This window comes from Anomaloglossus baeobatrachus, chromosome 1 (genome assembly GCF_048569485.1).
Source record: "Anomaloglossus baeobatrachus isolate aAnoBae1 chromosome 1, aAnoBae1.hap1, whole genome shotgun sequence".
In the NCBI taxonomy this organism is placed as follows: Eukaryota; Metazoa; Chordata; class Amphibia; order Anura; family Aromobatidae; genus Anomaloglossus; species Anomaloglossus baeobatrachus.
Window position 1 is genome coordinate 483639071 of NC_134353.1, and position 15769 is coordinate 483654839.

Genomic DNA, 15769 nt, shown 5'->3' on the forward strand with positions numbered 1-15769 from the left:
CATTATTTCTATGTGTCTTCCATTGTACTCGTATCTAAGGGGCTTGACAAAAGTGACATAACACCCAAAAGCACAGAGACTACTAAAATCTAATTTACTCATACATCTGTTTGTCCGATGCAAAATTGTTTGTGTGAACAAAGGCCAGGTAGATTCTGTACAGGGTACAACACTGAAAGGACTTATTTATTATGCATTGCTTATATACCACCATCATATTATTATATTCCCCTCCCTCTAAAATATTCTGATTTTGAGAGCCAAATAGACATTAGAAAAAAATGTAAAAGTTTTTATAAACAATGGATTCAATTTATTCAATTATCAAAATTAAAATTTTATTGTGAGATCATATTTTGTTTTACAACAAACTTTAAATTTAAAACAGATTTTATATAATGTCAAAACTTTATTGTACAAAATATTACAGGATAATGTTTTAGCACACTATATTTAACCCTTTACATGCAATTCTCTTTGTTTAGTTTTCGTTTCTGTAATATTCTTAGCTCATTTCCACCCAAATTCAGATGATGTTCAAGAATTTCACCTCCGTGTTGTAGCTTTTATGCTATAAAAAAAAAAAATACACAATGTTAGTTTGCGTAAAACATTTTTTTTTTACATTGTTTTACATTAAACTCTATTCCATACATTTTCAGACTGGAAACTGATGGGACCTAATGGAAAAGAAAAACACTAGAAACTTTTTCTCAACAGTCTCAACAGACTACACAGAGTTGAATTTGCCACTCTGAGGAAATTGTGTTCTACACATTCAATATCAATTGTGCACAACCGATGGCCTGAAGCCACATGAACTGCTATATTAGGGCTCTTTCACATGTCAGTGAAAAACACAGACATGTTTCACTGATGTGTTAAAAACGCATATGTCCCACTGTGTGCTATGATTTCCCAGCACACGTGTGTTCTCCATGTGCTATCCGTGATCTGTAATCTGCAATTAGTGATAGCACATGGAGATCAGGTACTCCAAGCTCACCTGTCCCCGCTCCTGCTATCAGTGGTACTGAATATCTGGCTCTGCTGTGTCTGGCCGCACGGTCTCCCCCCTGCTGCTGCTTCCGGGTCGGCTGTGCAGTGAATATTCATGAGCATAATTAGCCGGCTTGGAAACAGCAGCCAGCAGCGGTCAGTCGGAGACAGCATCGCTGGAGAACCTGAGTATAAAAATCCTTTTATTTCAAAGATACATTTTTCTGGTATGTATTACAATGATCACACCACTGTGTGGTCCATGTGACATCAGTGATGCCACAGAAAAACATACTTGTCTCCTTGCGGAACACACGGACACCCGTGTACACCGCACGGAAACATGTGAGTAAGAAATCACTGATGTGTGAGAAGACTCATTGATTTTAATGGGTCTGTGTATGTCCGTGATTCTGGTACGTTAAAAAACAGTGACATACGTACCAGAATCAATGACGTATGAAAGAGGCCTTATTCTGTGAGGCCCCCAACAATCTGGTTACAGTAAAGCTTGCATGTGTGTGGCTATTTGCATGCTGTTTAGATATCAAAGTAAAATGGGGTGGAACACAGTCATCTGTGTCCTCTCCCTATGCATTTTAGGAAAATGGAGTACCTTTACCACTTTTTATTGCTAAAAAAAAGATGGATGCCAGTGTTACGCTTAGCCATCTTAGGCATTTAAATTTAAAAAGGAGAGAGACACATTCACACATGACCTTCCCCTTTCCTAAGTGCTAACTGTTGTTTGTTTAAGGAATCCCTTTATTATTCCCATAGGTGCAAGCTCCACTTTCTGGACTACTATCTTTCTCCCATTACTACAATGTTCTCCCATCCCACATTAATCTATCTTACTGGAATAAAGAGGGATTCCATGATTTACATATGTTTTACAGAAAGGTCTGCAAATGTACTAGTTGTATCAAATGTAAGCAGACAACACATTATGTACATTACACATTAATGTCAAATGAAACCTATGGTTGGTATTATCCTATAATTCTAAATGTATCCATTTTATGGTCGTCCCTGAGTCATACGCCTCAAATACTTTTAAAACTTTACCACCCCAACCTTCACAGGTATTCTGGCTTCAACAAATCAACCTTCAATAGTCAGATTTAAAAGTAGTTTCTCCTGGATTTCAGGTTCCAGACTACAAACAGGATGTATAGTGCTTAGGAATCATGGGAAATGGACACACAAAGGCCCCAATTTATTAAGACTAACATGTCATACACCAGTTTTAATGAGAAACATTCTAGAAATAAGATGCACTAGGTTCAATAGGAGGCGCTACTTAATGATTTAAGCTCATCTTATCAGTAGCATGTGCCCACCTGGCACCTTTCCAGAAATGTTACTCCAGTCAGGGACTGGAGTACTATATCTAGCATAAGAAACGCTGCTACTTCTGAACGTGGGTAAAGCCACAAACCACAACATCTATTTAACAGCCTTATATTACATCATATCCCATGGCCCAAGAACCACCAACACCGAAAGTTGCACATAGAAAAACTTTAATTGGTTGGGTCAAGCATATAAATATTACATGGGATATAAAAAATTGTGACAAGTAGAAAGGTTAAATAACACATAAGAGCGAATAAAGAACCCCATGTGGGGCTGCATGGATCAACTTAGGTGCACACAAAAGGGTGTACTCCCAGCAGGGCCAGTGTAAGTGCCTTTTACAAAAAACATATGTTCACCTAATCAAGAACTCTAAGCACATTCCAGATAAATGCACAGGAATATATTCCCAGCAGAGCCAGTGCAAGTGCCTATACAAAAGATAAATTCACAGTAAGTGACAGAATAACACTTAGGTAAATGACAATAGGCATGTTACCCACACACATCGTCCAGTGAACAGGGGTTTTTATATCCCATGTAATATTTATATGCTTGACCCAACCAATTAAAGTTTTTCTATGTGCAACTTTCGGTGTTGGTGGTTCTTGGGCCATGGGATATGATGTAAAATAAGGCAAATTTAAAGACTTTTTTTCTGCTGTTTCAATATGTTCCTGAAGTTGTTGCCTTTTACCTTATATAAGTCTGTTTTAACTGTCCTGGTTGTTGCTATCTATTTAACAGCGCTGCCTATTTTAGAAGACATAACAGAAACGCATTAAAATACCAAAAGTTGCACATTTTTTGTGACGCTTTTGTGTTACACAAAAAATTTGTGACTTTTCAATAGACACGAGTGAACCTGAGGTTCAGGTTCGGCATCCTACTTCCATAAATACAAAGTTTGGGTTCAAAGTTCACGCAAGTTACGAGTGCCAACCACTCAAGCGAGCAGCACATGGCTTGGGTATGACTGATACTCAGCCGTGTGCGTGCCGTGTGCAGTGCTTGAACGGTGCACACTGGGGATAACAACAGCGTGATCAGATGTAGTGTGCATACATAAAACAAAAAAATTGAAAACCCCCGTCCACCCCCTCCTGTAAGTGATCTGCTAATGGCTGGCTTCATGTGTGCGGAGATACAAACTGTCCAATTACTGACTTCCATTGAGGTTCGGGTCAAGTCAGGGTCATAAACCTTATTTAAGGTTCGAATGTACCTGGTGAACCGAACCTCCAGAGGTTCACTCATCTCTAATTTTCAAAGGGTTTTATGGCATTTTTCTGGTGTAAACAATTCCAAAGTATTTTAGAGAAACGGAATAACTTTAACACAGTGCCCTTTAGCTTGTCAATTGAGCATCCAAGCTGACTGAGTAAAGGCCACTTTACACGCGTCGATTTATCGGGCGATCTTATGTGCGGCGTGACACGCCCAGATCGTATTTAGGATTTGCCGGTATCGCTTATAGGTCGTTTATTTGCTGTAACACATAATGATCTCAAAATCGACGCATCAGCAATCAACGATATATTGTTGGACCCAGGCAGTCGTTTGAATGTTGTTCGATGTTGGCAGGGTGTCAAACGGAGCAATATGTCGGCTGCTTCCCCAAAACGAACAATTTTTTTAAAAATGAACGACGTGTCAACGATCCACGATTTTCATCCTATTTGCGATTGTTCAGAGTCGCTCATAGGTGTCACACGCAACGACGTCGCAAACGATGCCAGATGTGCGTCACAGAATCCGTGACTCCGACGACATATCGTCAGATAAATCGACTAGTGTAACAGGACCTGAAGAATGGAATTTAGAGATAATAAGTTCTTACATTTATGTGCACCTACTATATTTTAATATACTCTGTATCACTTTGTTCTTCTTTACATCACCTCATGCATATGCTGCTATTAATAGTATTTTGTTAGGAACAGTAATAGAATTGCCTAAGCTCTTCATATGCTTCTAATTCCATGCAAAACGTTTTGGTTGTAACATGCGCCATCAGAGTTTATATATAGGAAGGTAGAGAAGTCCAATGAAGGCTTGCTACCGGTAAATGAACTTTACAGTTTATGGTTGCAGTGCACATGAGCTTTATTTTTTATTTTTTACTTTTTGCCTCTTATTTTGCTTGATATTTATTCTTACAAATTTTATTATACATCCTAGAATTTTTATGCAATATTGATTGAGCTTCCATTTCTTATTAAGTAGCTGTAATTTTATTTTCTCCACTATCTCATATTATTCCATCAATCAATTCACACACACAAATGAATCTCTTTTTCTTAAATCCACCGCAACTCTATGTATTGTTTTGCCCTTCCACCTCCTATCTCCCTGGGGTATATTCTCGTTGCGGTTTGACTGCTGGAATCTTTTAGTGCAGCAGCCAGATATTGTAGTGTACTTAAAAATAATCCTGTTAACATAGCATCTGAAAACCATTTCATTAGGTAGACATATAATACTGCAATTGTGTGTTGTTGTTTTTTTACATACCTTTTTTAAAAATTATACTGATATTACTGATATTACAATATTATATTGATATATACTTACATTAAATTATATTTAAAAAAACATAATTAATGGTTGTTTTGTCTTTTTTTTGTTAAGATGTGATAAGTGTACATCATTCTGTAGCATTGGTTTTCTTTAAAGAGACTGGATCATCAGAAATTGCCTATTGTTTAAATCTGTTTTGTTTTTTGTTTTTTTTTTGCATAAGGTAAAAGTATTTTTTGGCAATTTTTTTTTCCATATCCCATTTTTATTTAAAAAATAATCCTTAATCACAAAAATATAATTTACAAAAGTATAAAGAAACTACATATAATATAATATAATATAATATAAAACCACTTAAAAGCCCATGAAGGCATAACACTAGAGATGAGCGAACCTGTTCGATAAAGGGTCACCAAATTTAGGTTCAGTACGAGCCTGAGCTTGTTCGTTCGGGCTCCGCAAACACGAGCATTAAACTTAAAACTCAGAGTTCGGCTTGGTTTTTCCACAAACACCTCGTTTCCAAAAATACATTTGGAATCCTGCGCAAATTGGTAGGAGCAAGCGCTTCATACTCACCGATCACCGGGGCGGCTGTCACACTGTTCCTGTGCGGCGGTGTGCTGCGATCACGGCCTCTCCTTCACTTCTTCTGCTACTGATCACATATGCACTACTTTCCCTGCCCACTGGTCAGCCTGGTGTCTGTGATTGGTTGCAGTCAGGAGCGTCCCCAGCCTGTAACATCACAGAGTCTGCCTGCAACCAATCACAGGCCTGGTCTGCGACTCAGTAGTATCATGGTATCAAAATAAATAAATTAAAACAATTGGCATAGGGCCCCCCATAGTCTGATACCCAGCATAGATAAAGCATATGGTTACAGGGTGTAGCCCCAACCATGCGCTCATCTTGGCCGTGTATCAAAATAAGAGGAACCGAATACAGCTTGCTTTTTTTTTTAACTATTTAAATAAATAATTTTAAAAAACGACATGCGGTCCCCCCTAATTTTGAATTCCGCACCTCCATGCCTGCACTGTCACTGTTAAAGTGCTGATGGGGAATAAGACCCCCATATAGGGGGGCGATGCCCCCCCTTGCATGATTATGGTGGACCCCCTGCAGTTTGGGGGTCTTACCCCAGGCCCCTGCTTCTACCATAAACAACTTCATGCCCACGTGGACTTAGAAAGATAATGTTTACATCAGACTAGATTTTGAACATGCCCCTACCATGTGACGGGGGTGTGTTGAAATGACGTATCGTATCAGCTATGTTGGCGGAGGCCTTTGCTGACGTCATGAATATGTGACCAGAATGGGGTGGCCCTTCTGGTCACATCGGCATGACTTCAGCTAAGTTCCTTTTAGCCACTGGGAGTTACACGTTACCATTTCAGTAGCAGATGTAGACACGTGGACCCGGAAGCAGCAGCATCACCGGTGAGTACCCAGCAGTGTGTGTGCAGTGACAAGAGGTCATCAGAGTATCTAATAAATTCGGATGCCTTCCTGACGACACCACCACAACATCAGTGCGTCCGGGTGTCGTGGGATTGTTGTCAGAAGTTAAGGTATAAAGGCTCAGGTTTGGTTCAATAAGGCTTGCGAGCACTGAGCTGAGTCGCATGGGGTTCGCTCATTTCTAGTAACAACTTAGCCATCACTTCTGACAATGCCATCTGTCTCCCACATGGATGTTTACAAATTTAAATGCAGGCACAACCAAACTGGGAAATTATACCTATAGCAAATCACAATAAACTAAAATAATTGAAGCATAAAAAACTAATGTAGCAGATACTGTAGAAACGAATAGAAACATGATGTCACAATGTAATTACTGGTGTCACACCAGGTACGAATGGTCTCCCGGTGAACGGCACAACACAGCGGGAATGCCTAGTTGGAGTTAAGGCCCCGTTACACGCAACGACATCGCTAACGAGATGTTGTTGGGGTCACGGAATTCGTGACGCACATCCGTCCTCGTTAGTGACGTCGTTGCGTGTGACACGTACAAGCGACCGCTAACGATCAGAAATACTCACCTAATCGCTGATCTTTGACACGTCGTTCATTTTCAAAATGTCGTTGCTGTTTCAGGACGCAGGTTGTTCGTCGTTCCTGAGGCAGCACACATCGCTATGTATGACACCCCAGGAACAACGATCAACACCGTACCTGCGTCCTCCGGCAACAAGGTGGGAGTGACTTCCATGCGGCTGCTCTCCGTCCCTCCGCTACTATTGGACGCCTGCCATGTGACGTCACTGTGACGCAGCAGGAACTGCCCCCTTAAAAAGGAGGCTGTTTGTCGGCCACAGCGACGTCGCTAGGAAAGTGAGTACGTGTGACGACTCCTAGAGATATTGTACGCCACGGGCAGCGATTTGCCCGTGACGCACAAACCACGGGGGCGGGTGCTTTCACAAGCGACATTGGTAGCGATGTCGCTGTGTGTAAAGCCCCCTTTACTCCGGGGAGGGGAAGATCCCCGGCGTGCGACGCAACAGAAAGGGAACCCAATACAATGGAGGCTTCTCTCACTAGGGAAAGGCTAGCAGGGACACCTCCTAACAATCACCTGAAATTTGATTCCTGCACTCCCTAACGTCCCTAAATGGTTCCTTCCCCTTCTGCACCAATCACACGTCTGGACCCTCATTGGCCCTAAACTCACCATTACTAGTGAAGGCCAGTGAGGCGCTAGTCTCACCAATGCAAATAAGACAACACAAGGTAGGTAAAACAAACAGCTGGGGAAAGACACAACAATGAACACTCCAAGGTTTCTTCAACAGGAACTTTACAGCTGCAACAGTAACAAAACTACAACTCTGCAGAGACAAGTTCTTTCAACATAGACAGCTAAGGAATTACTATAGCTGGCATAGGGAGGAGTGAGGAGCTGATATTTCTAGCAGAAGGGAGTGGCTGCAGCTGAGGTTACAGCTACCTGTTAGATCACTGCAGGATAGAAATGAACTCATGGTAAATGGTGAGCTTGCACTAAAGTGGATCTGCGATCCACAATGCCCTGTTACTTTCCAATCCCAGATCCTAGAATTCTCCGAGATCACATCAGGCTGTGCCACACGTGTGACACATGAAGAATAGATCAAATAATATACTATAAAGAGGGGTTCTGCCATCAGTCCATATAAGTGAGACCAATTATTGATTCACTGCTTTCTCAAAGGTTACTTTAGTGTGCATGTATGTAAAATTGTGGAAAGTGGCTGTGGTTGACAGACATGCTTCACCACCATCAATAATGTTTATTAAGCGTGATGATGTATTCTGACAGCCTTATCCTTCCTTCTCTCCCACCTCACTCATGCTTTTCGAATTCAGAGAACCCTTCCCCGAGTAAAAGAAAGAATAAGAAAAATAACTGTCTAACTATGCCATCCGATAGGATGCCACTTAATTAAACCCCCACCATTTTACCCAAGATTGTCCAAATTCTGGAAAATTGGCCCAACCTTTAAACTTTGCAAAATCTGTCATCATCAATCTAGTCATTTGGGGTATCCTGAGGCTTTTATTTCATTCATTAATGGATAACCAAAATTAAGCAATAATTTTCCTTGCAATGTTTTAAAATTTACTAATCCCTTCTTATTTTGTGAAATCTAGCTACCAGAAGTCATTTAATACATCAAATTTTCTAATAAAAAAATGGGGCTCTAAAAGTTCAAGGTAAAAAAAATGTATGCACTTTTATTATTATGATTTAAATAAGGCATTGGTGGCAAAACACTTGTAAGATTGGATGAAGATTTGGGTAGGCAAGTAGACGGGAATTTATTATTTAGTGGGCTGAACAATTTCTTGGATAGTTTTGTGCATAACATTTATTGTAACAGTTCATGTTTGTTAACACAGTGTTATACTATCCTTACAAAATGGGGTCTAGGGCAGATGCAGTATATCCAAAATGTGTAAACTCTAGGGTGAGTGAATCCACTTAACTCTTTCCCAATATTGGACATCTCCAGATTAACTACAATGTAAATGAGATTTTTAAAGTTGAACTAAGTATTTTCCAATAATCCACCCACAATAATTCTGTACCTTTTCTTTATTTACTACTATTTTCAAATGAGGAATACTAAAAAATTGCTTTTTAATCCAAATCCCACTTTTTTTTCAAATCAAGAAATTGTAACAATTCACCCTTCTTGCATAAGTGTGATTTTTTTTTTAAAACCCCTCATTATTTAAAAACATTTTCCTTGTAAAAGCCTACCTCCTTTAAATTAAATTCCCCTATAGTGGTGTACATTACAATGATCTAATTTTTCCCAATTTTGTTTTTGTCTTTCCCTTCTATACCTTGTGTATTTGATATGTTTGTGAAATTTTCATATTCAATAAACTGCTTCCAAGTTTTGAAAAATAGTTTCTCACCTATTATGGCCACTGAAACTGATCCAATACTAGATGAACCTCCACAATTACTTGAACTACTTCTTGTGGAAAGGTTTCAAGTCTACCCTCCACTGCCTTTCATTTCAGTCTAAATCCTTCAAGGCCTGTACCATATAATTTTTGTCTAGTTAACTTCCCTTTCAGCTTTTTTTTACATTGAATTTATTTTCACGTAAGCTGACCATTTTCTTGGTAGCATAACCCCCTTAAATAGGCTATAAAGGCATGCCACACCCAATGTCTTGAGGGTGAATTGTCATTGTTAAATTGATATGGCTCTTAGCGCTCATTGGATTACATCATGATTGCTTATCATCTCGATCCAATATGGATTTTACTTATATTAGACCACATTTCCCTTTTGGTTGAGACAGCTGGTTTGATTGATCAACCACTTTCGACAAATATAGTATAATTTATTTGGTACTTAAAGCTAGTTTTATTCTTGAGATTATGAGATGATCCTATGAGATTCAGAATAACAAAAAAAATGAACTTTTCTTTGAGTTTCTTTCCCTCCAACTATCGTGCCATCTTATCTGTTGAATTAAATTACCAAAACCTGTTATTCCACTGTCTCCACTTCCTTCTCCTAGTGGTAGGCTGGGGCCACACAGGGATTACTGCGATCCCATCGCATGACACTCGGCTCACGTTGGCAGTACAGCAGAGCCGAGTGTCATGCAAGTGTCCCTGCGACTGAGGTCCAACCGTGCGAGCAGACCTCAGCTGCGGGAGGCGGGCCGGCACTAAGGGCACTAAGAAGGGGAGGGCCGATGCTGCTGAGGGGAGGGATTTATCTCCCTTTCTCCTCCGTAGCCGGCTATTGCCATTCTTGCACTGCATTCGCGGTACACCGGTGTACGGCGAGTGCAGTGCGATTTTTCTCTCGCCCCATACACTTGAATGGGTGCAAGAGAAAGAGTCTGGCATTACAATAGCAGCATACTGCGATTGTTTTCTCGGTCCAATTAGGGCTGAGAAAATAATCGCTCATGTGCGCTGACACATAGGCTAATATTGGTCCGAGTGGAATGCGATTTTTTTTATCGCACTCCACTCGCACCGATTTTCATGCCGTGTGGCTTAGGCCGTAGGGGGAAAATTGCATTAAGCTGATTAATTTGCCATCCCTCTTTCACTCTCTTGCCCAATTCGGATTTTGGCCAGAATTGTACATTTAATTTGAGATTTTCCCCTAAAGGTAGGGCTAATTTTTGGGAAGCCATGGTATTGAATGAAGAAAGCCATGTAATGTGACAGTGCTGTGCAGGGAGATAGACATTGGAACAGAACTGGGAGAGGGAGATGCTTATGGAGTAAAGAGGTGGCAGATGCTGCTCACCTTTTGAAGATTCTGTATTGTCAGGTCTGCGGTGACTCTACTGAGGCTCAGTGTAAATTATTGCAGTTGAACCTTTATGCCTCAGCAGAGTGTGCGCAGCTGCATAACTAGGAGGGAGGGGCAGACATGGTAACATTTAGGAGGGGGGTATATTTGGCAATTTCTGTCATAAGGTGAGATTAGCATATTGTCTCATGTGGTGGTCTGGAGGTGCACAACATGGTTCAGCATTTTCCCTTAAGTAGAAGTGAGATTTGGCAGTTTTTTTTTTTAAACCAATAGTTAATGCAAATACAATTGCTCTGAGTGCCACCACTTCCAGCATTGAGGCAACATGTGACAGTGTGATGAGGTCACCTAATCATGCTGCTGATGTCACGGCTGCAATGTAAGGAAGGTAAAGATGGCAGGGAAGGAAAGTGCTACAAAAACTGAAGAAACAGAATATTTATTAGGAAGTAATATAGGATTCCAATGTGGGGAGGAGGAAGTATGAGGAGGGGCACAGTGTAGCGACTGGCCAATATGGAGGGAAAAAGTGGGACTGAACAGTATGAAGGACTCTAGAGCGGGAGCAGTATGTGTGTGGGTAGACAGTATGATAACACAGTATGTGGGAAAGTATCCAGGGGGGAGAAATGTGTGAGGTGGGGCCACATTTTAGAAACTAGGCTCTATGGGGGGAACAAAGTGTAGAGGAACAGTGTAAAGTGGGGGATCAGTATGGAAAGAGGACAGCTTGGGCTGACTGTGTGAGTGCATAATGTGAAGAGGGGGCCCAGTAGGGAAAGGGGGCAACATGGGGGAACAATGGAGATGGAGACTGTGTGGTAGTTATAGCTCTGGGTGGACAGTGTGGTGGTTATAGCTCATAAGGGTGGATAGTTTTTGCAGCTATAGCTAATAAGCACAGACAGTGGCAGTTATAGCTAATAATGGCAGACATTGACATGGTTATAGCTAATAAGTGTAGACAGCGTGTTACTTATAGCAAATAAGGGTGGACAGTGTGGTGGTTATAGTTTTTAAGGATAGAAAGTGTGGTAGTTATAGCTAATAAAGGCAGAAAGTCTGGTTGTTTTTGTCATAAAGGTGTCAGTTGCTCACAAGTGGCGGACAGTATGGCGGTTATAGCTAATAAGAGCAGACAGTGTGGTGGTTATAGCTAAGAAGGATTGACAGTATGACGCTGATAATTCATAACTTCTGGAGAGCATTATGTGAAATCTCTGCTGGTATATCAATTGAGTATGCAATCACAGTGTTCTGTTAGGATGTGGTATTTTACCCCTTCCTCCCAGATTTTGTCAAACAAAGTTCAGCATCTTATATAGTCATCTAGCAGTCTCAAACGTTGCTGAGCTATGATTGGCAATATTTGCTTGTTGTGAAGTTAGTACTTGAATACAATAATAGAACCAGCATTATTACCTGAATATATTACCAAAACCACCATCAGTACATGTATAGCACACTAGAACCATCATCAGTTCATGAATACAGCAACATAACCACCATCAGTAGTTCATAAAAACCAGAAACTCTAATGGTGCTTCTGGTGCTGTATTCCGAAACTGATGGTGGTTCTGGTGATATATTCATGTAATGATGGTGGTTCTGGTGATGCATTCATGTACTAATGATGCTTGTGATACTGATTTTCTGTAGTGATGGTGGTTCTGGTGCTTTGTTCCTGTATAGTTGTTGGGTCTGATCCTGTACACATGTAACAATCCATAACTTGACACAAAATGTAATAAATGGCTGTGTTAATAAAGTATTGTGCTGTTTGACAAGTTAAGGATTACTAAATCTACATTATGTTAGGAGCATACACTGGAGTTCAAAAATTAGAAAATAACACACAATTTCCTAACTGTTTAGGTCACTGTGTAGCCCTATGTGACTATACACTATCATGAATAAACTAGCAGTGTTTTAAGCTTATTTCATCAATTGAATTTATTGTAAAGCACAAAATAAAAATGTAAATGAGGTAAATATAAAAGAACACTGATCAAAATTAGAGAACACTTTCAGATACCTGGCAGTTATTGGTGCTAATTGACACCTGGTGCTAATTTCCTTAATTATCTGACAAACTCTATGTAACTGGCAGCCTAATAACTTTCCAGTTTGCAAGACTGTGGAACATATTTAAAAAAAATCTTGGAAAATTGTCTGTTCACATGAAGTTTGGCAACTATGCTTAACACTTTCACGAACATTCTGTTTTTCATCTTTGTGCTTTTGGTTTTCCTCCCATTCTTCCAAGAGCCATAACTATTTTATTTTTCCATCCTCATAGCTGTGGACTTGTTTTTTGTGGGATGAGTTGTACTTTTCGAATACATCATTCATTTTATTATGTGATTTTTGCGTGTTTGTGTGTGTGTTTGTGCGGACTGCAAGAGCGTGTAATACTATTGTATGTTCTGAGGATTTCGATAGCGTTAGGGCAATGACAACCAGAGACGAGTTCTTGGTGCAGAGATGTTTATAATCTGTAACCAACGATAGGTACACAAACGGAACAAACACAGTAGAACAATAACACAAGAAATACCTTCCCAGATTGGAGCGAAGGGAATTCCCGGGGCCACGCACCGGACTCCCCCAGGGAGACCACCAAGAGCGAACCCCTATACAGGGACTGTCTGGCAATCACCCCGGAAGGCCTAAATGCGCAGCAGCCGGGACACAAGGGGCAAAAGGTAAAGTCCAGAAGTGTCCGTACGGGAATGAAAGTCCAGAGTGGTTACGAACCGGAAGGAACCGGGCAGAAGTGCTGACCAAAGACGGCAGACGGAGTCCGGGCACAGCTTTAATGAGACCGGGTAAAGTCCAGAGTCGGTGTCGGTTGTCTTTCAGGAGGATCCAAATGTCAATCAGGAAATAGGAGCAGCAAAGCAGGAGCACACAGCAAGCAGTATACTCAGGCACTGGACTAGGCTTAGAGGCGGCCTTTTAAGCAGCTGGACAGGAAGTAGGGCAACAGAACAGCAAACTCCATGTTAACCGAGGGCAAGCTCTTTCAAAAGAGAACTGGAAATCCCGGAAACCTGACAGAGCGGAACAGAGCGTGGTTAGGCTAAGACCGCACTTTGCTTTTTACCTGCTTTTTCAACTGCAGCGTTTAATGCCAAAATGGATGTGTTTTGCTTTTCAAGCAAAGTCTATGGGAATTTGGGTTTCTTGACCGCACTATGCAGTTCAAACTGCAGCCTTTTTGTGGCAGAAATTTGGGCAAAAACTCTGCTTTGCAGTTCAAAACTCAAATGGCAAAAACAATTGACATGGCCGCCTGCCATGTGACGTCGCTATGACGCCGCACAACTCGCCCCCTTAATAAGGAGGTGGGTCGCCGGCCAGATCGACGTCGCAGGGCAGGTAAGTGCATGTGAAGCTGCCATAGCGATAATGTTCGCTACGGCAGCTATCACAAGATATCTCAGCTGCCACGGGGGCTCGGCATCACAAGCATCGGCTTGCGATGTCGTAGTGTGCAAAGTGCCCCTTAGCCTTAAAGTACGGAACCGTTAAGTGTGTGCGGTGAGTATTTGCTCGTAGGGTAAAGCTTGCTCGTAAACTGAGCTACAAATTTACAGCAAGCTTTACTTGTATAGCGAAATGCTTGCAAACCGGGTTACACGTAAAATGAGGTTCCACTGTACAAGTATTTTTTTAAAAAAACATTTTTAACTGTTTTACTTTCAATGGGGCGAAAGGATTGTGATTTAAAAATTTAAGTTTATTCATTTTTTTCATATATTTTGAAACTTTTTTTAATTTATTTTACTAGTCCCTATAGGAGATTTTAGCACTGCACAGTCCAATCGCTTCTCCTAATCAGAGCAATACTGCAGCTTTACTCTGTTCAAGAAAAATGCTCATCTCCTGTGAGTGGCGACACTCTGTTGGCTCTCACAGGAGGTAAGTCATAGCAGTGTCAGAGGTCATCAGCTGACCCCACGCTACCATGACAACACATCACATCACGGAGCCGCCGTTGGTGGCAGGGAACGGAGCGATCCCTGCCACCACCCTTTAAATCACGCTGTCAGTGTTTGACAGCACGATCTAAAGCGCTAACAGGCATAGGTGGATGTCCGATCCACCCACGCCTGTTAGCTACAAGTGTTTGTTGATCAGATCAGCAGATATATTTAGGGAATACCACAAGGAATACCGTCCTTGGTCATTAAGGGGTTAAAATAAGCTCTAGAGGGAGATTCTCATGGGAATCTGTGACCACCTCATAAATCTTAGCTAATTATTTAGAAAGTCATGGCTATCTCTGGAATAAGATATCACATCAGAAATATCAAGGTATTATTTTATTTTGCTTCCCATGACCTACATGTCCATATAGACAGCTTAGGAGGGTTGATCCTACTAAAAGATTCCCTTTAAACAATCTGATGCTGTTTTTCTGTTCTTACAGTGAAGGTACAGAGGTCCTGGGGTATTCATACCTTGACAGGTCAGCGATGTCTTCAGAGGAATCTATATCAGATTACAATATACATTCTGTTTAATTATTAAATTTGTCTGAATATTTATGCTTAATGATACATAATAAATTACGGTATTCCTTTATACAGTATAATATATAGTGATATACAGAAAATAGGGGATTTTATGAAGCACAGAATGATCTGTATGATCACAAGCCCCTGGAGTAGACCTCACATCAGACAGAATTTGTATTCAATTTGCTGTATTTAGACATGTATACTGTAGGCCACCTATCATTTCTACACGGAACACAAAACAATTCTCACATTAGGAAGCCGGTCCTGATCTGTATATATAATTTCCATACTTTTGCCATAAATGTGTAAAGATAAAGTCAAAAAGGTCTACCAGTGTGTTTGCAAACAGTGGTTCTTCTCACAATTGGGAACAAAGCTGTGGAAACTAATAAATTGATGTTTTCCCACAGAATAAAAAAAGTGTGTCAGCCTTTTATCAAGTCATTTCACTACTGTAAAGTTGGTATTCCCAGAATATAAAGTTATTCCCTATTTATAGGCTGGGAATACTTGTACTGATCATTTCTGATCTGGCTGCAGGAAACAAGAGCATTTCTGAAAATAAGGA

General features: G+C 40.7%; 1 long non-coding RNA gene across 1 annotated transcript in view; it reads right to left on the minus strand.

The window, feature by feature from the left end:
- Window positions 1-312: 312 nt before the first annotated feature.
- Window positions 313-15769, minus strand: part of LOC142295298 (uncharacterized) — a 187265-nt gene continuing 171808 nt past the window's right edge. The window contains exon 6 of the long non-coding RNA XR_012751410.1: window positions 313-571. This is a non-coding gene — a long non-coding RNA (uncharacterized LOC142295298). The remainder of the gene's footprint in view (window positions 572-15769) is intronic.